The sequence below is a fragment of the Delphinapterus leucas genome, chromosome 11, assembly GCF_059928025.1.
Source record: "Delphinapterus leucas isolate spDelLeu-1000000601 "Yukka" chromosome 11, BTC_Dleu_Yukka2, whole genome shotgun sequence".
NCBI lineage: Eukaryota > Metazoa > Chordata > Mammalia > Artiodactyla > Monodontidae > Delphinapterus > Delphinapterus leucas.
In genome coordinates, this window is record NC_143139.1 from 22,766,983 (window position 1) to 22,791,729 (window position 24,747).

At 41.7% G+C, this 24,747-nt stretch overlaps 1 protein-coding gene across 22 annotated transcripts in view; it reads left to right on the forward strand.

The window, feature by feature from the left end:
• Positions 1 to 24,747, forward strand: part of PPFIBP1 (PPFIB scaffold protein 1) — a 178,522-nt gene that overhangs the window by 13,519 nt on the left and 140,256 nt on the right. For 13 of the 22 annotated variants that reach the window (XM_089920424.1, XM_089920411.1, XM_089920412.1 and 10 more), the window contains one exon: positions 1 to 24,747. This exon is cut by the window's left edge; it is cut by the window's right edge and continues 9,279 nt beyond it. The exons of 4 other annotated variants lie outside the window; for them this stretch is intronic. The gene's annotated coding sequence lies outside the window, so the exon portion shown is untranslated. 5 more of the 22 variants (XM_089920419.1, XM_089920420.1, XM_089920407.1 and 2 more) reach the window with 4 other exon arrangements.

A 24,747-nucleotide genomic window follows, 5' to 3' on the forward strand; every position in this document is an offset into this window, starting at 1 on the left:
TAATTATAAAAGTAATATATGAGCCTTCTAGAAGATTTGGTTAGTATAGAAAAAACATAAAGAAGACGCAATTTTAAAAAGATAGTCCTCAGTATTCCTGCCACAAAAAAGTACAACTGCCTTTGCTGTGTTTCCTTCCATTTTTTTCATTCATGTATTTTTTTACATATTTGAAATATTCTGAGTGTGTAATTTTGTGTCCCACTTTATTTTTACTTAATTAATTTTTTTTTTTTTTTTTTTTTTTTTCGGTACGCGGGCCTCTCACTGTTGTGGCCTCTCCTGTTGCGGAGCACAGGCTCTGGACGCGCAGGCTCAGCAGCCATGGCTCACGGGCCCAGCCGCTCCGCGGCATGTGGGATCTTCCCGGACCGGGGCACGAACCCGTGTCCCTTGCATCGGCAGGCGGACTCTCCACCACTGCACCACCAGGGAAACCCCAATTAATTTTTATTTATTTATTTGGCCGCACCGTGGGGCTTACGGGATCTTAGTTCTCTGACCAGGGATTGAACCCAGGCCTACGGCAGTGAAAGCATGGAGTCCTAACCACTGGACTGCCGGGGAATTCCCTTTAACATTGTTTTATTTGCATATCCTCACACTACTATAATATCTCTAAATATTATTTCTAAGGACTGTGAGATGTTCCATCTATGGGTGTTTCATGATTTATTTAATCCCATCCAGCACATACAGCCTGTTTTCAGTGTTTGCTGAGCATCTTTCTGTATTTCAGATCATTCCCATCTTTACAAGAGATGACCAAAAGTAGAACCAAAGGGTGTGGGTCACAGTGCCTGGATATCTTGATCCATGTAGATATCAGTTGCCAAAAAGTTTCTACTAATTTTTGCTGCCATTAGCAGTGATATTCTCATTTTAATAACATTTGATAACTTTCTAGTAGAAAAGGTATTTCATTTTTCTTTTTTATTTATTTGCTGTTTATGAGGTCAAACATGTATATGACTGTTGGCCGTATTTCCTGTTTAACAAACTGTTTATATACTTTCCCCATATTATCAATTAGGAATTAAGTGTTATTCTCATTTGTCATAAACTCTAGTTTATGTATTTCATTTATTTACCCTTATTAACCCTTTCTCATAGTTACTGCAAATATTTTCACCTAGTTTTTTTTCCTAATTTTTCTGATTAAAAAATTTTTGTTTTTAGTGATACAGAATTTTAAAAATTTTATGTAGTCAAATCTGTTGATTTTCTTTTCCACTGGGGATCTTCGACCTTCCTTCATCTATATTCAGATGAACCCTTTCTGCTCTGGAAGTCACCATACTGAGTCATCAGTGTTTAAAATTCTGTCCCAAAGTAGACTGCTGTCGAGTTTCCTAATGAGGATAAAAGTGCTTGGTCTAATATGGGCACCCACTATGTACCATGGAAACCCTTCACATGAGCGTGAGTGTGTATGTCTGTGTGTGTGTGTGTGTGTGTGTGAGTGAGACAGAGAGAGAGAGAGAATAGGGAAAGTTGATTAGAAAGGATGAGGCTCTCGTTGGGACCCCACCCATTCGGTTTTGTTTTAAATTTCCTTTCTCTCAGGGTGGGAGTGAGCTTCAGCAGGCAGGGGGCCTCCCAGAGATTCCCAAGTGGCTGAGCGCCTGGGACCAGCCGCTGCTGAGCCACCTGTGGCCGTGCCTGGCACAGAGTTGGCCCACAACGATTTGTTTGTTTAGTGCAGGAGAAGGTAGACTGAGCCCGGGACGGGGCCTGTCTACTCCTCGCTGTCAAGGTCCATTCTCTCAGGCTTCAGGTTGTGTGCTGCTCGGCCTCTGGAGGTGGCTCCCTGCCCTGCAGTGGGCTCGCGGGAGCCCACAGCCCTGCTCACTTGCAGGTCACCAGCTGCATTAGCCGAAGCCCGAAGAGGGCGGTAGCAGTAACAACCAGTGCTCACCTGTTCTGCACATTCGTTTCACTCGGGCTTTTTAATATGCTTCTCACCTCAACTTTATGAGGTTAAACACTATTTTCATCTCCGTTAATTTGGAGGAAACTACGACTCAATAAAAGCATAATTAAAATCTGCAGCTTATGAAACAATTCCATCACTGTAATTTCTTGGTGTAATTTCTTGGTGATGCTGTTGGGCAGAGGGTAGCAGCAACTGTTTTAGGTTTTCGAGTCAGATATATCTTGGCTGGAATCCTAAGATAGTCATGTCTTAGCATATTGAATTGGTTTTTGCGTCTCTAAAATGGGAACAACAGTGTCTTGTAGGAACATTAAATTGAGATAAATTGAGATAGTACATGCAAGATGCCCAGCACAGTACCTGGCCCATTCATTGTGGAAGCTCAGTAACGATTGTTTCCTAGTCTCAGTGCTGAAAATGCCTTTGTTCTTTTTTGTTTAAAAGTTTCAGAATAGCTGGTAAACCTGCTCAGACTTGTGAAATTTTAGTAAATGTTATTTATATTTAAGTGCAAGAAGCATTTCTTTATCTGCCCTACTTATTTTCCTGTTCAGTAGATTTTCTTTTCTGGTGTAGCTAAGTCGCGTACTTCTCTGAAATCCTTCTGCTTGGAGAATTTCCTGATGAACCCCCAGTTTAGGACTATACTCACAGCCAAAATAAAACATGCTTTGTTTATGTGTTTATGTACAAAGCACAGACAGTCCTCTAGAAGGGCAATAACTCAGGCATTCCTTTACACATAGTTGAGAATTTTGACATTATTCATGGAGCTGTTATTTGTCCGTGTATCATAAACATTCAGGTAACAGAGCAGTGTTAAAGTTATAGAAAAACACAAGAAAATACAAAGTTGTTAAATAACTTAGGAGAAGAGTTGTTAAATAAATCATTTTTTCATACCATATAAAAGTTGGGTTAGATCTGACTGGTCCTTACGCTAGACCTTGTTAACCACTTAAAAAAAAAAACTTTGCTAATATTATTGCTATTTCTGACTAAAGAATCTCAACATGTGGGTTGTCTTGCCATTTAACTTCTACTGTATGTTAATTCAGACTTGTCCATTTTAATAAATTGAGCCAAGTAATTATAAATGTTGTTATTGTAGAATTATAATCCAGTGCAGTCTTGTTTCTATGGAGTTAAAGATAACACCCTTTGGGAGTCTTCTTTAAAATATGCCCTGGACCGTCTTGTTTTTCTGTCCCTGAAGCCATGATTGCATTTTCAACAATACATCAACCTAGTATTGGAATGGGGAAAAGTTAATAAGGATGGGGCTTTATTGGGTTAATAACTAATGCTCTCATTCCTATTCTGAGAAATTTAGATCTGTAGCTTTGTGGTTTTTCCATTCCCTGCCCTCTCTTTAGTAGCAGTAGAGAGACAAGGATGGGAAAGCCTTTTAAAAATGTAATTTATATAAATTCATAAATTAGAGTTGTGCTTTTATATAGTTCATACCGTATGTATATGCTTTCCAAGAAACATGGATATAGTTAAGTATCAGTGTGTAAGTGAAATTTACATGATTTCTCAGTTTCCTTTTATGTCTTGAGTTCGAGGATTAAAGTGAGTGAACTGTTGGCCAAATCTTGCGAATGTTGCAAACGGAGTGCAGTACATTATAAAATGCCACACCCAATTTTAATGGTCAGTAGGCAATTGTTTTCCTAAAATTCCAGGCCCATCGTTTGATTTCTTAATTTGCAGCCAAAGTGGACATTTGGGGGCAGAGTGGGTAGCGGTGCTAAGGGTTAAGAGAGTAGGTTAAATCTGGAAGAATAAAATTGGTGCTGACCTGACTACTGATTTACAGGATACAAAGGACTAAAGACTAGGCTTTGTGATCCTGAGATAACAATCCAGTTCAGCCCTGTGCCCATCACTTCAGCCAGATCATTTTGGCACCAGCTCTTTGAACAAAGCCTGAGAACCCAGCAAGTTTTACCAGGCATTTCTTGTTGCTACTGGTTGGCTTTTGTGGAGTCGGTAGAGTAATTAGCTCTCATTAGCATGTCCACAAGCTGTAATGCATCCACCTGCTTGCTTCTGGTCCTGAAACCATAACATCCTCACCTGATCTCTTTAGTCCCAGCATTTTTGTATTGCAGAAACAGAATGCCAACTTGGCAAGAGTAAAATCCACCAAGTGCCTCGGATAACAGTAGCAAAACCTATTGACGAGGGTAGGAAGGCTTTCCTAAGAACAATGATTGTGTCTAGGAAATTGGTGAACTGTTTAAAGCATTTTCTTCTTTTTTCCCCTCTTGTGTATGAGACTGGCATGAAGCAGGTTAGTCACAGACACTGAACGCTGGTAGTCGTATAACTTGATCCCCTAGTCTCTTGTCAGCCGTATTCCAGAAGCTGTGGTCTGTATCAACAAAGAGTCTGGAGTGTTTGGAGTCACTGAGAGACAGAGAGACCTTTGGTGGTGATTTGTGACCCTGTTCAGGACCCCATGCCATCGGTAGTCCTTGTTCCCATGAAGTATAGGTCTGTAGTATGAAGGTGGGAGCCATAAAGGCAGAAGGAGGGAGACAAGGTTTTGGGGCTTTGTACACAAGCCTGGAGAAGTATGTAGACAAATTGCAAATTGGCAGAATTTTATATGAAAGGACCTTGGAACCAAGAATCTGCAGTCTGATCCCAACATTGATCAGCTGTGTCATCCTGGGCAAGTCACTTAATCAGGCATAAAGTTGAGATAAAAATACCAGCCCAGCCCTTGCAGGGAGAGCTGTGAATGTCAGATGAGACAGTGTGTGAAAAGCTATAAAACATTAAGCAGTAGTATGATTTTAAGTTGAATTTTTTTATAGAGAATACATTATCTACATTTTTAACATTCTGAATCCAAACCTCTGGTAATAAGATGCAAGCACCTGCTTTTCCTCTGATTTCTACTCCTGTGACATCCCTAACTCCATCCCTGGACCCTAACCTGGACTAGAGCCTGGATGATGACTAGGTAGTTCCTTGAGGTTTATCTGGGAGATGGTGTGCTGCCTCCTGGGCAACGTGGTAGCAGTAGCTCTTGATTCCTGCGCAGGCCTGTCTGCCATCTGCTTTCTCGGGGATACAGTAAAGAGTACAAAGTCATCAATAATCGATCAGCTCTAGGAATTGTTCCCTGTTATTAAAAGTTTGGAATGTTGGGAATAAAGTGTTCAGGACTCATTGTCATACATCTATGTAGCACTGTTCTCTTCAAGTGGCTTTAGAGTAAAGATTTCCTCTGATGTAGCTTATAAAGCATGTGTGTCTTACGTGGGGAGGGGGTATACTCTAATGGGCAAGGGTAAAAACCGTAGCTCAGCACCCTGTGGTCTGGTGTCAGTTTCCAGTACCACGTGATGTGATGTTGTGATGCACAGATCACTCGCCTGGCGATGTCTCACCTCCCTTGTGAAACTGTGATACTCCTGGGCATTATTTAAACTCCTGTCCCTGGTGACCACTACCCTGTCCCAGAGAATCTAATCCCTTAAGAGAGAAATAGACAAAATATGTAGCACCAGAATCCCAGCAGTATGGTAAGTCGCTTTATCTGCAAAGTTAGAAAGTTTGCATCCCTTAGCAAAACTGAAGGAAGAGGTCATACCCGTTCGTTAATGATAAATCAAACAGATCTCTAGCCTCTCCGAAGTTTGAGACACTTGGATAATATTCACACCTGGTTATGGTATAGCAGGGGCCAGCTTCTATATTTGTGAAACGGCTGACACATAATTGAATACTTTTTCCCAAGCATGAATTACTGCATGTTTGGCATATTCATCATATGTGTACATGAAGGCAGTTGTTTCTGGGGTATTTAATTCATGTTGAATTTATAGGATTGGTGGGCCACCACCACAAAAGGCAGGTAAGGCACACAGACCATGAAACTCAGAACATTCCAGGGGACCCTACGGATGGAGGGCAAACATGGGGGAGTATAGGTTCTGTCGAAGTTACCTGATACAGTATTTTAGTCATGGTTGAGGATAATGGTTTAGGAGTCACATTTTCAAAGGTTAAGTTAATGTACTTTGAAAAAACGAATCAGTTTTCTGGCATTTCCAAAAGCCAGTTGTGCTCAGCAAGCGTCTGAAACTGTCTGGCATGGTTTGCGGGTGAGTGAGATGAGTAAACAAGGCCAAAGTTGTACGTAATATCTTTCCAACTGCAGATCAAGCCATATTGCAAAAATGAGCACTGTTCCCCAGCATTTTCTATCTTTTAGTAAGTGCAGGAGGTGGTGGGTTCTGCCGACCCATCATCTTCATAGTCTGGGTGTGTTGTGGATGATTCGGGCCTGGCACCAGCAAAGGTGATAGAGTTTGTGTGTCCTGACCTATGGACCTCACTTCCAGTGAGTCCCCCTCAGCAGTGAAGTAGCCCTTGTATTCTTTGCCTCAGTCTGCATTATCACGCAGGAACTCTGTAACGCCAAGTCATGGGAGATATTCCCAACCTGTTTCCACCATGGGTGGAGTGGAGAGATAAATAGGTCACTGTCTCTTATGCAGCTGTTCTTGGCCTTAGCTTCTGTATTAAAAACACACATCTCTGAACCTCTTGGGGGGATGTGATGATTTGGTAATTGCATGATTTACCAGCTGCTTTAGTGTATTGCCTAGAAGTGGGAGACGGCACGAAATAAAAAGCTCTCCAGGTTTCCTCAGCCGAGAAGGAGATTAATGCAGCGTAGTGATTGCCGTAGAGGAAAGGCTGAAGGAGAGACTGTCAAACGCGCGCAGTGTATCTTCTCGAACCCTCCACTTGGATGACCTTTCTCCATGTGATCCCTGGGGTCTCAGGAGATCTGATAGTGCAAGGAGCAGACATCCTAATTGGGGGCAAGGAAAGTTGTCACGTTGTGCGTGTCTTCCTCTGGCTTCTTCATCTTTCTAAACATGCCTGCACATGTGCATTTATCATTGGCGTTCTGGAAAGTTCAGATGAGGAATCTCCAACTATGACTTTTCATTGTGACACATCTGCAAAGGATGAATAGAGAAAAGTTTCTTGGCCAGGAAATGCAGTCCTGTGTAGGGAGAAATAACTGTCATCAGGAGAGAAACTTTCAAAGAACCAGAAGTTTTAAAAAACGGAAAAGAAAAAGATGGAGGAAGCCTATCCAGGAAAGGAAGGGCCAGAGGTGAGCTGCAGGGTGCTGCTTGGAGCTATGGGAAATAAATCATGAACGAGTGACACGGGAAAAGGTCAAATGAAAAACACCACCTGTTAGGGCTGGCCAGGGCCCAGGACAGAGGCAGCATCAACTGGGCTTGGAAATCCACTGAAACTCACTCCACCCAGAACTGCCCCACCCATCTACCCCATCTGCCTCTATCCACCTGGAGCAGTAGGGCCTGACACCCTCGTGGGAAGGATGCTGTCGGGCAGTTTTTTTTTTTTTTTTTGCAGTACGAGGGCCTCTCACTGCTGTGGCCTCTCCCGTTGCGGAGCACAGGCTCCGGACGCGCAGGCTCAGCGGGCGGCCATGGCTCACGGGACTAGCCGCTCCGCGGCATGTGGGATATTCCCGGACCGGGGCACGAACCCGCGTCCCCTGCATCGGCAGGCGGACTCTCAACCACTGCGCCACCAGGGAAGCCCTGTCTGGCTGTTTTGAAAGCGAGACCTCGAAGTTTGGAAGAACCTCGCCTCCTTCTCCAGCTGATGTTCCTCACCTCCCAGAGAGAAAACGTAGTGGTGAAGGACACAGGCTTGGGAGCCAGGTGGATTTCTGCCCCTTAATAAGAGGTGTGACTTAAACACTGGGCCTCAGAAAACAGGAATGCTGATGCAGTTGGTTATGTTTCACAGGGTTATTGTGAAGAGTGAAGTAGGGCTTAATGAAGTAAATGCTCCACACTAGGTAACTGTTGTTACGTGTCAGGAATTATAACTGGATTTGGAGAAAGCACCTTCCTGTACTTGCTGGCCTCCCCGTAGGAACTTTGAACTCGACCTGGGTCTCGGCAGGGATTTGGACACCGTCAGTGGCCCCGTGTAGGGCCTGGACGGTAATCCGAGGCTCAGGGTGGGTTGTTGGAAGCAGCCGCAGGTCCTTGCACAGGGCTCTGGGTGTCCATCCACAGCCCCTCCTCAGAGTTCCTGTTCTGAAAGCCCCTGACCTTTCCTGTAGGCCGCTCTGGCAGGGACATGCACACACATTAGCTTGGAATGGGTCTGGGTCCTAGTTTTTAAAAATTTCCAGGGATAATGGGATGCTTCATTCAATATACCTACATATTGATTCACCTCCTAAGCGTCTTTTATATACAAGACAGTGGACCCATAAAGGTGCAAATCGGGGCTGCCTGTCGTGTGTTAGAGGGTTGCATGATTATGTTATTTGTGCCCTCCTGCAACCCTAGGAGAGGAAGGCAATATCACTAGTTTTACAGAGATTAAATAAATTGCTCAAGATCGGAGATAATGCCCACTTTCCCTGAATGTAAGACACATTTCAGTTTCTGTGATGCTAAAATGTGAAAAAGTGCAGAGTCTGGATACTACCCCATGCCTGTCTGATTTCAAATCTTGCGGGGGCGTTTTCCCCCATCACATGCAAGGGCTTATCTATCTAGCTGGTGAAGATTAAAAGAAGCACAGAGAAGAGGATAACTAATGTATTAGTTAGGTCTTGTAAGGGCAGCAGTATGAAAATAGTTGCTGTTTATTGACTACTTATGATGTTGCAATGCTTTTCTGTGCTATAATTCATAAGAGCATTTTAATCTTTACAATCACTCTGAGGTGGACGCTGTTATATTCTTTTTTTACAAACAAGGAGACTGAGATAGGTACTCTTATTCCCATTTTCACGTGAGAACACTGACACGGAAAACTTCCTGAGGTCACATAGCTCGTACTAAAAGTAAATTCTGTGACATGGTACTAAAGAGTTCAAGTTCATTTATAACCATGACAGATCTGGTTAAGGTTCCAGAAGACTGTGATGTGATAGAGGGGTCCTCATTGTCCTTTGGGTGCACCTAACCCAGGCCCGGGTCAGGAAGAATTCCCAAGGGGGTGGCACCTCAACTAAGATGGGAATGTCCATCTCTCCATCCCTTGCCCCTATGATGCTAAAAATAATCGCGATTACCCTAGGTTACAGACCTCTGCTAGTCCCATCTTTCCAAACCTGGCATTAACTGAAGGAACTGACTTTATTTATAATTTATATCCTTTCCATGTCCAAAGAGCAAGTGACATAGTTTAAAAGGAACATTGTAAATTAGGAAGTTGTTTGAGAACTAGAAGGATGACTGCGTGGAAGGTCTTGGAAATCGCCAAGATAGGAAAATAAAACCAAAACACTTGAGGACATTGTGTAATTTAAGTTACCTGCAGATGACCGGCCAAGTCATCTTTTGACAGCTTTTATGTTATGTCCTGCCTTCTCAGGCCCCTGGAGAACCCCCTGTGCTCACAGCGCTGACTGCCCAAAGTCTCTGTGGCAACTCAGCGGGTACTTAGCTTTTCATTTTTCTCCTATTCCTTTTATGGAATGAATGATCTTTATCTCAAGTTGATGTGTTGTTAAAGGGTGTGAAGATTGTGTGTCAAGCTGCCATCTAGAAATAAAGCAGAATATATTTAATTGGACAGATTTTCTGTCATTTAAAAATAAATTTTGACAGACTCTGGTCCATAAGTAGACGGAGATATTTAAAGATTTTGAAAGAGCCTGCAGAACATGGAGTCCTGATTTCTGATTCGCAAACTGCATTCCAGGTTTATTTTTGTCCCTCAGGAACCCCTGACCCCCGGTTTCCTTATCTTTAAAGCAAGGGGGGGTGCGTTAGGTATTCCCAAACTTCTCAGGCTCTAAAATCTTTTGATTCAAACATTTCTAATCAATTCTAACACGGCTTTTGTTCTGATTCACCAGGGTGCCTGCCTAGAGTTCGTCTCTGAGTTGTGTAGTCAGTAAATTGAAATGGATCCTATGTTTTAAATTCCGATCACCTGCAGACTGCGTTTCAAAGGGAAAGTATTGTGGACATTTTCCTTCCACATCTTCTGAATAGAGAGACTCATTGTTAATGAAGAGAATTGAGCTGCGATAGGTTTGGGCGTCAAGATGCCCTTTTGCTGCAATAATCCCTGACAGTCAACCCCAGAGCCAGTGTCTCGCTGAGCTGCCCTAAACTGTGGTCAGGAACGCTGACACGGTGGGTAGGCTTAAAGGAGGGGTGGTGGGAGCAGAGAACAACCGTTTGGGTAGCTCTGAGAGAGGCCCAGCTGGGTAATGGAACCTGGAGGTCGGGCTGAAAGGACAGATGGGGCGGAGGATGGGGGAGGAAAATGCATCCATATTCAGCCCACTGCACCAGCGTGCGATTCCAAGTCCATGTCTCACGGGGGAAAGGTTCTTCTCCCCTTCTCTGGTTCAAGGCTGTCTGGTGACACTGAACTTAATATACTTTGGCATGACCCTGGTCACTGCCCTGGGTGGGGGGCAGGGGACGCTTGAAAATAAAGATAACTCAGGCGAAACTTCTTCAAGTTGGTGACTGACAAGTCTGATCTCTCCTGCGGGCCCTCAACAATGCTGCCACTATCGTGGCTCAGTCCAGCTGGGCTGGGGATTGTGCTCACCAGGGCACTGTGTGAATGCTGTTTTGTGCCCTGCTGTGTTGGGTTTTCCTGAAGCCCTTTCTGGCTTACTGCCCTCTTAACTGTCCGGAGGCTGGAAGCCTTTGGTTGCCCTGCTGGATAACCAACCCGTCTACCATGTATGAACTGACTTTGTAAATTGCCCTGCAGAAGCCAAAGCACCCGGCATATTATGGGGCTGATATTCTGCATGACGTGTGATGGAAAAGTCCCCGTGCTGGATAAGTTCTCAGTCAGCAGCCTTTCAGTTACGTGGCTAACTCTCTAGGGGTCACTGATTACCTATGAATTGAATAGAAAACAATTCTGGTCTACAGAGTTTATCTGCAGTGAGATGATAGGAAAAGGTCCCTAAGAACGCTCCTTGATCACTTTGGGCCTTAGCTCAGGGACCCAGCATGCATCGGGGTTGCCATTCACATCATTTTTATCCCTGCCCCTCATCTGATTCCCTTAGTAATTCTCTGTATCTTTTTTTTTTTTTTTTTTGCGGTACACGGGCCTCTCACTGTTGTGGCCTCTCCCGTTGCGGAGCACAGGGTCCGGACGCGCAGGCTCAGCGGCTATGGCTCACGGGCCCAGCCGCTCTGCGGCATGTGGGATCTTCCACGGACCGGGGCACGAACCCGTGTCTCCTGCATCGGCAGGCGGACTCTCAACCACTGTGCCACCAGGGAAGCCCTCTCTGTACCTTTGAGACCAACAGAGTGTCCTCTGTTAGAACAGGGAGATGGAGCTGGCTGTGGCCAATGATTAAAGGACTCCTACTATTTTTCCCTTTTCCAGGTCTCCCAGACTGAATAACTAGGATGCCTTCTGAATTACGTGCACTGTTTAAATAACTATAGAGGCAGTTTATAGGTGCCTTGCTAAGTGCATTGGATAAACCTGCTGTCTCACAAATTGAGCAGGGCACAAAAAGGCGACTTTGGGGAATGCCAGTGTTTCAACAAAATTTAATTTGATACCACGGCTACTTAACAATACCCATCTGGTTAACACTAATGTGTATTATGGTAAATGCCTTAAAACTGGCAACTTGTAGACATTAGCCGGCAGTCCTGTCCAGACTCCTAAGTTCTGGAGATAGTGCATAGCCAAGAGTAATCAAGACAGTGCCGGTGCTGGTGTAGCTAGCTACCACACTCGGGCCAACAAAACTGTTTTTAATCAGTTATTCCTTACATGTTGCCATTCAGCAGATCTCTCAGCCTGGTGGAGCTGATTATTCTATTTAAAACGACTGCTTTATGAAAATTTGTATTTTCTCTGGTTTAAAAAAAAAAAAATGTGTGTTAGGAGGAAATGGTTTGGCTCACCACAGGGTTCTTACTCAGCATTTTCACCAGTGACTGGGACTTGTGGTTGAAACATAGCTGGGAGAGACAACTGAAGACAGTCAAAATCCAGAAAATAATCTGTACGTGACATGGTAAAGTGAAGCTGGTAGTATTTTAATTAACAGGGTTATATGTCATGTTGTGAGTTTACATCGTAAAAAATTAAAAGTGGCCGTAACTTGGTTTGACAAAAGCTTGCCAGGGGTTTTTTCAAGTGCGTGCATTGTGATGCTCTGCTAATAGAAAGTTAAGGAAAGGTAAGCTAACTACATTTAGCAGATTTAAGGCAAGTTAGTGACCAGCTTCTTGGAGATAATGGTCCTTTTGTGCTCCAGGTCAGAGATTCTAGTGCTGGACTCCATACATTCCATTTTAAGAGGAATGTTGCTCAGTCGGAAGGTTTCCACTGGTGGGGTGTAGAGACAGTGTGAGCAGGGTCTGGAAATCGTGTCCTGTTGAGAGTGGTTTGGAGAACTGGGGCTTGATGTCCTAGGAAGTTAAGGGAGACAGGGCCGCTGTTATAAAGCTTGTCTGCTTGTCAAGCAGAAGAGGGAATAGACTTGTATTGTTTGACCCCTGAGGATAGCCCTGAACTGGCTGGGGTAGGGTGGGTAGTCTGACTCAGGGAAGGCAGGCCCTTCCGGTAACCAAGTGAGTCTAGCCATTTAGAGGAGGTGGCAGGATTCATCCAGACGCTTCAGAAAACATTCAGGCTTTGAGTGGGCGCTTGAATGTAGATGTTGGCTCAGGTCCCCTTCAGCAGTAAGGTTCTATGATTTTGTGAAATACCCAGCTCCTCCTGGTCTTCTCAAAAATTATTTTATTCGGAGAGCTAGCATGGTGGAAGAAAGACATCTCTTTCCTGCGGCACAGGTCATGGAAAGTACAATAACTGCTTGTTTCTGATGAGAGCCGAAAAAGCTCTGGAAATTTCTCGAAACGTGGCTTTTCTCGTTCCTTATTTTCTGCAGATCCTGTTAGGACTCGAGATTCCTTATTCCTTTCTTTGGTTTTGTGTTTCACTTGAGTGGGCTAAATAATAGTGATTATTATATGCAAAAAAAGGTTGCTACCAGTTTGTTTGGTTTTTTCCTTCCTGATGTGAAAGCTAAGCCTTGCTTTCCTCTTCTTGGCAGAAATTGTGCTTTTCTTTAGAGGAAATCATAAATCAGGATTGAAGGCAAAAAATATTTTAACCCAACTTTCCCCTTTTCTGGAAGGAGTGACAGTAACTTGGCTATGAAACAGCACTGCAAAGCAGAATTAAAGCATTAAAGCCTTTTACTATTAGCAAGCTTGTATTTCCATTGGCTCAAATCCTTTTAAGAAATATTATTTTGGGGGAAAAAAGCCTCTGTTTTATGTTAATGGTCCTGATCCTCTTATCAAATGTGTTTATTCTTATAAGCATGCTGGGCACCATTTTACATAAAATTATGAATAGCTTGAATCATAGTCTTACGGTTGAAAGAGGCTGTGCATTGGAAAGAAACCCCAGTTATTTGTCAATCTTAATCTTCCATTCAGTGTTTAAAACTTAAATTGTGCAACTTAAGTTATGAGTAATGAATACAGAATATTTTGAAATTAGCAGTTAGCCCACAGAATAAAACTACTTCCTGAATACATCTGTTGCTTTTGGAGGAAAGCATTTTTTGGCATAATAACATGCTGGTTTTGAGTCATCTTGTTGTGGTCGATACGCTAGTTCCAAGATCTGCTGGAGAAATCAAAGTTTCGATGTAGGTTTTTGCTTTTCTGTATGCCTGACTGTAAGGTTTCTGACATATAGATGGCTAATATGGCCATTCCCATGGCCATTAACATTCATTTCTATATTTTAATGAAACACATAAATACTGAAAGAAAGAAATATTGCATGAGACTTGCATCTTTATCAAGGTTTCCATTCTTTGCCAGTGATTAACATTATCGAAAAACCGGTTTTGGGGTATCATTAAACAGAAGCTATCATGGTATTACCCCCCAACTGATAAAAGACTGGCTATTGAGGGCTTAGCTTTCATTACTAGTTTTACAGATTTTGTGAAAAGATTTGATAGGAGGTTAGGTTTACAGGAGTTAGGAATTCAACATGGAGTCTCATGTTCATTGTTTTTTTCTCCCAGGAATCAGGAATGTCATCCACATTAGGATTGTGGTCATTTACTGAAGGAACAGGAAGCATCTGTTGTGCTTTGCTGTTGGCAGTCTGGATTTGTCTTGGTTTAGAAGAGTTTTCTTCTTGCAGGCTACTTTTAGGCAAACACAGCCCTGACATCCAGCACTGACCAGGAGAAGGCACGTTGGAAGAATGGCTAAATTGCTAATTTGGCTAATGGCAGAATTGCTAATAAATCATTTAACCTCTTACTTCTTGGAATTATTGGATTGTTGGAGGCTAATAATTTAGTCTACATAGGCCTGCAGTTCTAAGAAGATTGATTGTTTTACATTTGCTCAGGCATATATACTTGGAGGAAGGGGGAGAGAGGGGGATTAAGGGTCTTAAAATGTGAAAGGACCCCCCCCCTCTACACGCCCTCCCCCGCCCCCCGCAAAAACCCATTTGGAGACAGGGCTTACTGACTTGTCCAGGTGGCTTGGATTTTGTTTAATTTCAAAATCTGAAATTTCATTGAGTCCTCTTTGATAATTCTCTGCTACTGGCTTCATATGTATTTTGGGAAAAAGAAGAGGGAGTCTGCTTTAGAAATCTCGTACAGCTTGAGTTATTTTTAAATTAATGAAGGAAAAATTTTTCTCCTCATGCTGAGCTTTTTTGAATCAAACTAAAGTTCTTAGGAGTAACATCATGGTAACAATACTTACTTTTCCACAAGGAAAGGGAGTACTCTGAAAAAATAAAAATGTGAAGATGTTTATCAAGTACCTAAAAGTCTGTAGAATGATAATCCATATAAATGTTTACATGGCTGCATTTGCTACCGACAAGAACTCTGTCAGCTCCTATACTCATGTTTTTACCACTAGGTCAGTTCATAAAAAGTCTCCAACACTGTAGGCATATTATATTTTGTCTAAGTGCTAAATCCCTCCTCCCCATAATAGGTTTTATATGAGAAATGAGTGATGCAGATTCATTGGGGACAAACCTGGAACTACTAGAATGTGAAATGCTTTCTTATATTTCCAAGTATTCAGGAAAGTTCTCCCTTCCCTATAGATTTCTAAGTAGATTCTCTAATTTTGTTTGTTTTCTGATAATTCTGGATGCTGAGAATCACTCAGTTGTTTAAAGGATCTCATTGTGTTTGAAGCTCTATTTCTTTATTTCCTGGAGTCTGTTCATTGCTTCAACATAGCCCCACGATGCTCCATTTTACTTTGGGTATTTGTGTACACTTTATACACTCATAGGATTTTAGTAATGAGTGGGTACGTTTGAGTGGAAGTTGGCTCTTGAAATATTTTGGAATACTATTATTAGGCATTTTATATTTTACAGATGCTTTATTAGATGTTCACATACTCTTTCCTATACCTTTGCCTTTTCCCTAAAGACTTCTGTGGTCTTTCCAAGATTATTTGGTGTTTAGAGCCTGTAACTGTGATTTTTAAACAAACAGGGCTACTTTCAGTAATTAGATCATACAACCAAGAATTGAAGATGCTTATTTTCGTTTTGTCTTTTTCTTTCCCAGAATGGAAGCAGTACAAAAAAGTGGGAATATGCGTAATTATACAGGATATTATATGTTATATATCATGCACACTATTCTATATGGGTCAAGAAATATCTTACTCATTTGGGGGGACAACTGGGGAAAATCGATTCAGTATATACTCCCCTTGCCTCCCACCCCCACACACACAAATCACACACACACACACACACACACACACATGCTGCTTAGACTTGTGTAATACCTGTAAATTGTACATGTGTTTTATCTTCTGTAAAATAATCATAAAGGATCATGTGTAAAGTGTACTGTACGACCTCAGTTAGGAAGTTACGTTATTGCAAAGTCTTATTAGCATCACCAGAGGTAACAAGGTTAAATGTACTTACCTAAACTTGCCATTAACCTATTTTGCTGGATATAACTCATAGCCACTGTAATGATTTTTTAAGCACCAACAAGTATATATGAGAGTCTCATCAGTGCTAAATACTAGTAACAGTTGTATTAGCTTAGTTTCTTTATCTTTAAAGAAAAAAACCTTTTTAACTAAGATTTTCTCATTCTTCCTGAGGTTAGAGGAATGTGATGGTTCGAGGGGTAAAAAAAGCTAACCCAGTAACACAGTACCAGAACTCTGTTATTTTACAATTGGCTCATAGGGATACCTATGATATTTGAAAACCTAATTATAGTTATACCTCATGGCATAATTATAATCTCCTTTCCTTCCAGACACAAAAATTAAACGGTGAAATTTCTATGCACATACCCAGCACCCATGTGGAACAAACCCTGCTATTTTCCCTACATGAAAAATAAATGTAATTGGGCCAAGCTGACATTCTAGAGAAGACACACAGACTAGGAGATGGTAAAGTTGTTTATTCCTCCCCGTCAGAAGACAAAAACACTGTAATTGTCATTTAAACTAGAAAGTTGAATGCAAGTGTCTGAGGCTTTTCTTAATGATAAAACGAAGTCTTTGTAAGACTTCTTCATCTGTGAAGAGAATTTGTGTTGACAGGTAAAAATTACACATGGAAAAATTTACACATTTGAATGTTTTCAAACTTTGCACCCAGAAATTTGTCTTTGTGTAATATATATTATTGCTTTTTTAATCTTTGAAAATCCAAGTTTTTCTTTTATTCTCAAGCAGCAGTCAGTATTCCTGCATTCTAAATATAAATTTTAAATATAAATTATTGGCTGGCTTAGGTCTTGACTGAAAAATAAAGAATAAAGAAATAAAGGATTACAGATTTGCCTGAGAGATGAGTTCACAAAACCTCAGGAATGAATTAAATGCAAAATAAGTTCATTTGTTTCCGTGGTTTAGATTTGGCATCCTTTGCTACAGAACCTCATGGATTCTCTCCGTTTGGGTTTTGGAAATTAATTTAAATTGGACTGGTGCTATTTTTTAGATTGGACTGGTATTCAGAGGGAGACGCAGGGAGGAAGCCCAGGTTAGGTTAACACATGATCTGCGTCCCACGCACGCTGCAGATGACTGGCACACTTTAGCTGTTCCATAAAGCAGGCCTGGCTGAATCTGTCCTTGGAGGTGATACTAACATATACAGCTCTGGGGACTCATACTATGAGCTCAATACTATGCGAGTGCTTTCCTCCTTCAGAGCAGCCAGAAGAGATGGGTATTATTACCTTCATTTTAAGCTCAGTGGACTGAGGTTGGGCAAATTGAATGGACACAAAGTGAGCAAACCAAATCCAGCCATCCTGATCCAGAGCCCGGGAGCCTATCCACTGTCCCCCGAGCACCACTGGTAGTTCACTTCTGTGCACTTGAAGACTAACTTGACATTCTATGCACCGAAACTTTTATTTTAAATAATAAGTAATACTGGAAAGCAAAAGTTCGTAAGTAATCATCTCATCATGAAGAGGTAATTATTGCTAGATTTGGTGTTTTGAACTTCAGTTCTTTATTTATGGATAAACTATAGATGATTTTTCTTGTATACAGAACCCTCTGATGGCTTCTCATTTCCAAAGTCTTTAAAATGGCACAAAAGTCCTTTGTCATCTCCCGCCCCCAACTTCTCTAACTCCTCTGACCTTTCCCCCTGCTTCTTCCTACCTCGTTTACTTTGGTGCAGCCACAACTCCCTCCTCTCCGTTCCTTTAGTTCTCCAAGTGCACTCCTACCCCAGGGCACTTGCACTTGCTCTTCCCGCTGCTTATTGCAAGCTGCCCCCCAGAGGACTGCACGGCTCACTCATTTCCTTCAGTGCTGCGTTCTGATGTCATCCTATCAGGGTCACCTCCCCTGACCATCTCATACAACATAACAACCCTCCTCTCTGAGCTCCCTGTTTCCGTGCTCTGCTTTATTCTCTCCATGGTATTATCACTATCTCTTATATTTTCACTTGTTTATTTGTTTGCTGTTTCTAGGCAGGGACTTTGTTTTGTTTATTGCTATATCCCCAGCCCCTAGATAAGTGTCTGGCACACAAGAGATGCTCCATAAATATTTGTTGAATAAAATAAGCGAAAGTGTGTGAATATGTACACATGCACAATCTTATACATGGTATTTTGTAGCCTGCTTAGTATTAGGACTAGTATTCCACTATATGGCTGGTTTGTAATTTTCAAAATCATTAGGACTTTTGATAATGTAAATTGTCTTCCACATCCTCTGGGTAGAAATTACTCAGGTTTCTTTGGACCTACATGGTTTGTTAACCTCAGTTTGTCCTTCAAATGGTAGTTGGCTTTGATTTTATTTTTTCCTTACCTTTAATTTACAGAACTAATTAGTTGCTAACTCCTGTTGGGTTTCCTCCCCCTCCACTTTAAACATCACTATTCCTAATTCCCATTACTATTAACTAAGCCATTTTTTTTTAAAGTCATAATTGTGCCATATTTTCAGAAATCTTAGAGGAAATGGGCTTTTTAGACTGCTAACATCAGGTTTCTTATTTTTCTCACTTCCAGTTCCTGTGTCCTCAGGCAAGTTAACTTCTGAGCCATAGTTCTGTTGATTATAAAGATGGTTATGATAATATTTATTTAGCAGAGTTATTTGCAGGTTTAATCGAAGTAACTCATGTAAGAGCAGTGCCAGTTCATTATTATATGCTGAAAAATCCAGGTAGATTGGAATACTTGTGTCATCTTTTTTTTTTTTTAACCTCAGAATATAAATGAATGTGGTAGACGTAATTGTAAAGATGTCCTCCCAGGATGCCTGTCGTCTGGTTGTTCAGTCAAACAGTAACCCAGGTACTACTGTGAAGGAACTCTGCTGATCAAATTACGGTTAGTAATCAGTGGACTTTAAGATAGAGAGAGTAGCCTTGATTGTCCAGGTGGGCAAATTCTTTTTTTTAAATTGAAGTATAGTTGATTTACAATATTGTGTTAGTTTCAGGTGTACAGCAAAGTGACTCAGTTATACATATATGTACATATATATATTCTTTTTCAGATTCTTTTCCATTATAGGTTATTACAAGATATTGAATATAGTTCCCTGTGCTATACAGCAGGTCCTTATTGTTTATCTATTTTATATGTAGTAATGTGGATCTGTTGATCCCAAATCCCTAATTTATCCTTCTCCCCCCGTTTCCCTTTTGGTAACCATAAGTTTGTTTTCTATTCTGTGAGTCTATTTCTGTTTTGTAAGTAAGTTCCTTTGTTTCATGTTTTTAGATTCCACATAGAAGTGGTACCATATGATATTTGTCTTTCTCTGTCGAGCTTAATTCACTTAGTATGATAATCTCTAGGTCCATCCATGTTGCTGCAAATGGCATTATTTCATTCATTTTTATGTCTGAGTAATATTCCATTGTGTATATATACCACATCTTCTTTATCCATTCATCTGTCTATGGACATTAGGTTGCTTCCATGTCTCGGCTGTTGTAACTAATGCTGTTATGAACATTGAGGTGTATGTACCTTTTTGAATTAGAGTTTTTGTCTTTTCTGAATATATGCCCAGTAGTGGGATTGCTGGATCATATGGTAACTCTATTTTTAGTTGTTTTTTTTTATGTTTGCGGTACGCAGGCCTCTCACTGCCGCACCCTCTCCCGTTGCAGAGCACAGGCTCCGGACACGCAGGCCCAGTGGCCATGGCTCACGGGCCCAGCCACTCCGCGGCATGTGGGATCCTCCCGGACCGGGGCATGAACCCGCGCCCCCTGCAGCAGCAGGCGGACTCTCAACCACTGCGCCACCAGGGAAGCCCTATTTTTAGTTTTTTAAGGAACCTCCATACTGTTCTCCATAGTGGCTGCACTCATTTATATTCCAGGTGGGCAAACTTTAAGTAATTACATAAGCCTTTAAAAACCGAAGACTCAGTCAGAGAGATGGGGCAGAAGAGGGAGGCAGGAGGACAGCTGAGAGGAGCTTGACCCGCCGCTGCTGACTTTGAAGGAGGCTACCAGCCAAGTGGTCTCTAGAAGTTGAGAACAATCCCTGGCCGACAGCCAGGAAGGAAATGGGGACCTCAGTCCTACAGCCACACAGAATGAATTCTGCCCACAATCAGAATGAACTCATCCACAGAGATTCCACAAAGGAACACAGCCCTGTCACTACAGTGACTTCTGCCCGTGAAACCTGGAGCAGACACCCAGTTGAGCCATGCTGTGCCCAGACTTCTGATCCACAGAAACTGTGAGATAAAAAACAGGTATTGTTTCGGGCTGCTAAATTTGTAGTCATTTGTTGTGGCAGCAATAGAAAACTTAATACTGTGAGTTTGAGAAATAAGACCAGTATTGGAAGGATGTTTGGACATAGCTGCTGTAATCTTTAGCTGTAGCGTTTCTGAATGAACATTGCCTCACAGAGTTTTCTCCTTTCCAGAGGTTTATCTGCTGGAAAGACTGAGAAACTTCCATGGAATCAGTGAGTGCATCCTTTCCCTCAAATCAGCACTGGAGATAGAGGGATACTCATGCATTCTAATAGTCTGACTGTCCTTTTTCCTCAACTTTTTCGTCACAGTACTTCCTCATGACAAAGGTACTATATGTTCTTGGATAAAAGTTTAAATTCAGTTGATGCCCGTCTTTTCAGAAAGGAAGTTTTGGCTTCTGGCTGTAATTTAGAAAGTGGACCTTAGGACTATTCCTGGAGATCTTCTGGCATTTCCAGATTTTGTAATACCTTTATTTTCTTAGCACTCCTTCTTTCCGTGTCCATTACCTTTCTTTGTCCACCCCCAGTATTTTCAATCACTTTTTGAAAGTTACTGAGTTTGGGTCTACAAGAAGAGAAAGAACTTGCATTTTTGTGGATGGCTGGGCCCTTCTGGCTTCCCCCCCTAGCTTAGGGACTCTGTGTCTAGCAGCCCTCAGAATGCATGATTCTTGTTCATCCTTCAATATAATCATGCGTTAGTTCATGCCTGAGCCTCTGGGGCAGCTCTTGGGTGTTAAATCCGCATCTGTCATATCTTAGTCTTTTTAATAACATGCATGCAAAATATTTTTACAGATGGTTATTTTCATCCACGTATTACTGATTTCTGTCAGCTTTATTTTTTTAACCTTAATTTTTGAAACTCTTAAGTTACAGTACAAAAGCAATATGTGCTCATTGTAACATGCAAATAATATAGTATTAAAAAATGGAAACCTTCCCCTGTTCTTTTCTCCACTGCTTTCACATTCCTAATCTTCTGTAACTAACACAATTAAAAATTGTTTGAATATCCTCCCAGACATATACAACGTTCATACACATAGGTGTGCATATCCGGAATGTTTTATTGTCTTACAAAAACGCTATCATACTGTCGTTTTGCTTAGCAGCTTCCTTTTTCTTTGTCCAGTGTGTCATGAAACACCTTTCCGTATCTGTATACAGTTGACCCTTGAACAACATGGGTTTGAACTGCACAGGCCCACTTACACGTGAATTTTTTTCACTAAATACTACACTATTATACTGTGCACCATTGGCTGAATCCTTGGATGCGGAACTGCAGATACTGTGGGCTGAATGTAAGTTATATGCAGATTTTTAAATGCGCCAAGGATTAGTACCCCTAACCTCCCCTACGCCCGTGTTGCTCAAGGGTCAACTCTATGTAGCTCTCTCATGTTTTAATAATGACTGTGCAGTGTTCTGTTGGACAGATATGCTATAGTTTTAATATTTACACGGTTTCCAATTCATTATCTCTGAAATGTTGCAATGCGCATCTAGGTACGTAGATCATTTTTTATAGAGTCTTATGTGTTGTGAGGTAACAAGGTATTTTTGTTTATTTATTCATTTATTTAACATCTTCATTGGAGTATAATTGGTTTACAATGTTGTGTTAATTTCTGCTGTATAACAAAGTGAATGAGCTATATGTATACATACATCCCCATATCGCCTTCCTCTTGCGTCTCCCTCCCACCCTCCCTATCCCATCCCTCTAGGTGGTCACAAAGCACCGGGCTGATCTCCCTGTGCTATGCAGCTGCTTCCTACTAGCTATCTATTTTACATTTGGTAGTGTATATATGTCTATGCCACTCTCTCATTTCATCCCAGCTTCCCCTTCCCCCTCCCCACGTCCTGAAGTCCATTCTCTACATCTGCATCTTTATTCCTGTCCTGCCCCTAGGTTCTTCAGAACCTTTTTTTTTTAGATTCCATATATATGTGTTAGCATATGGTATTTGTTTTTCTTTTTCTGACTTACTTCACTCTGTATGACAGCCTCTAGGCCCATCCACCTCACTACAAATAACTTAATTTCGTTTCTTTTTATGGTTGAGTAATATTCCATTGTATATATATGTGTCATATCTTCTTTATCCATTCATCTGTCGATGGACACTTAAGTTGCTTCTTTGTCCTGGCTATTGTAAATAGAGCTGCAGTGAACATTGTGGTACATGACTTTTTGAATTATGGTTTTCTCAGGGTATATGCCCAGTAGTGGGATTGCTGGGTGGAATGGTAGTTCTATTTTTAGTTTTCTGAGGAACCTCCATACTTCTCTCCATAGTGGCTGTATCAATTTACATTCCCACCAACAGTGCAAGAGGGTTCCCTTTTCTCCACACCCTCTCCAGCATTTATTGTTTGTAGATTTTTTTTTTTTTTTTTTTTTTTTCGGTACGTGGGCCTCTCACTGCTGTGGCCTCTTCCGCTGCGGAGCACAGGCTCCGGACGCGCAGGCTCAGCGGCCATGGCTCATGGGCCCAGCCGCTCCACGGCATGTGGGATCCTCCCGGGCCGGGGCACGAACCTGCGTCCCCTGCATCGGCAGGCAGACTCCCAACCACTGCGCCACCAGGGAAGCCCTGTTTGTAGATTTTTTGATGATGGCCATTCTGACTGGTGTGAGGTGATACCTCATGGTAGTTTTGATTTACATTTCTCTAATGACTGGTATGTATATTTAAAGTGTTGATAGATGCTGCTAAGCCTTCTTTAATAAAGTGTATTGATTTATACTCCCACCCATGATTTGATAGACTCTTTACAGGACACCCAAGAAACTTGATAGTTGTGGATTCTAAGGAGAGGAACTGGTATCTGGGGCATAGGAGAGAGGGATGGAGACTTAATTTTTAGAACAGGTCCTTTTGTACCTTTAAAATTTTGTGCTGTGGGCACGCATCATCTATTCAGAGAAAAACAACAGCAATCACATTATTGGATTTCCTCTTGTCCCACACCTTACAGGTGTTGTGCCTCACCAGGCTTTTTAGTACTATTTAAAATAAAGGGTCTTTTTTAATGTATATTTCTTTGATAATTAGAAAGGATGCTTTAGCTTCATTTTATTGAATTTTAATTAAAAATTTTTATTTTAAATTATGAATATATTCTCACCCTAAAAACAAATAACTCAAACATTGAAGATAAAGCCTTAATCTCCCCCATCCGTGCTCCTTTGTGGTGCTGCCACCCTTGCTGTTCTCCCCAGAGCTGCCAGGCTGCCAGTTGGAGTGTAACCTTGTAGAATTACTCTCTGCATTTAATATGTCATTTTGGTTTTTGTGCCGGTTTCTTTTAAACATAAAGGTACTTACGGAATATGTAGCCCCCAAAGGTTTAGGCATTGGACCAGCGGGTGTGAACGCTGGGTCCCTTCCCTTTGTACGTGTGTGTGCTGTGTGGGACATTGAGAACTTACTGAATTTTGAATTTTTGATCTCCTTTCTTCTTCGAAACTTGAGATAATATATACAGTCCTCTGCATATAAGAACAAAGAATGAATATACTTTTACCTCCAAAATCATATTTAAGGATATTTGAAAGGAAGTCAAGTGTGTAGTTGAAAAATCTTTAACATTCACATGGCTCATTTCACAAAAATATAATTCTCTGAACTTAATTTATCATGATTTACAAGCCTGGTTATATTTTCACTTTTTCTAGTTGATTTCTAGGAGTTGACTAGCAGGGAGATGAAGATACACTAAAGGTAAGTTTTTGCAGGACTAACTTTTCCCTTTTGTACTAATCATACTTGTTTTTGCTTTCCTCCCAAAGTCTCCCAGTTCTTCCACTTAGCCTTTGATGTGTCTGTCGTCTAATATTTTTGTGCAGATGATACTTTCAAGTTCCTGCCAGAAAAATTCCAGGAAGACCCTTTTTATCTTGCCTTGCAGGTCTCTCTCACCTCCCTCCTTCCTCCTGATCTGCTCTTTGTTCCCACGATGTCTCTTCTTCATTCTCCCCGGACACCAGTCCCTTCGGACCCCCCGTCAAGGGTGGGTCTTCTCACTGAGGTCCCCCTATCACCCTAGAACCCTTTGTCTTCCTGTCTTATGCCACAACTGTCCTGTGACCTCCGCTTTCAGGCTGTAGGGCACTGGCAGGCAAAATGATGAATCCCTGCTCTCTTCAGCGGACAGATAGACAACAGCCCTTTGATTATTCATATCCTGTTTGACTTCCTAACCCATTTCCTTCGATGACTATTACAATGGTTTTTCAGTTTTCAAGTCTCAGTCTAGAGTCCTCACTCAGTCTCTAAGGATGACATCATCTCCTTTTTTAATTGAAAAGATCTAGGTCAGGGGTCACAAACTAAACTGCCCACAGGGGCCATCGAAATTACTGAAATGAAAGAGGAGATGCGCAGGTGACAGCCGTGTCGCAGGAGGGGACGGCAGCAGTTGTCCTGTGGAAGCCTGGCCAGCGTTGCCCATCTTCTCTTTTCTCTAGAAGAATCAAATGTCT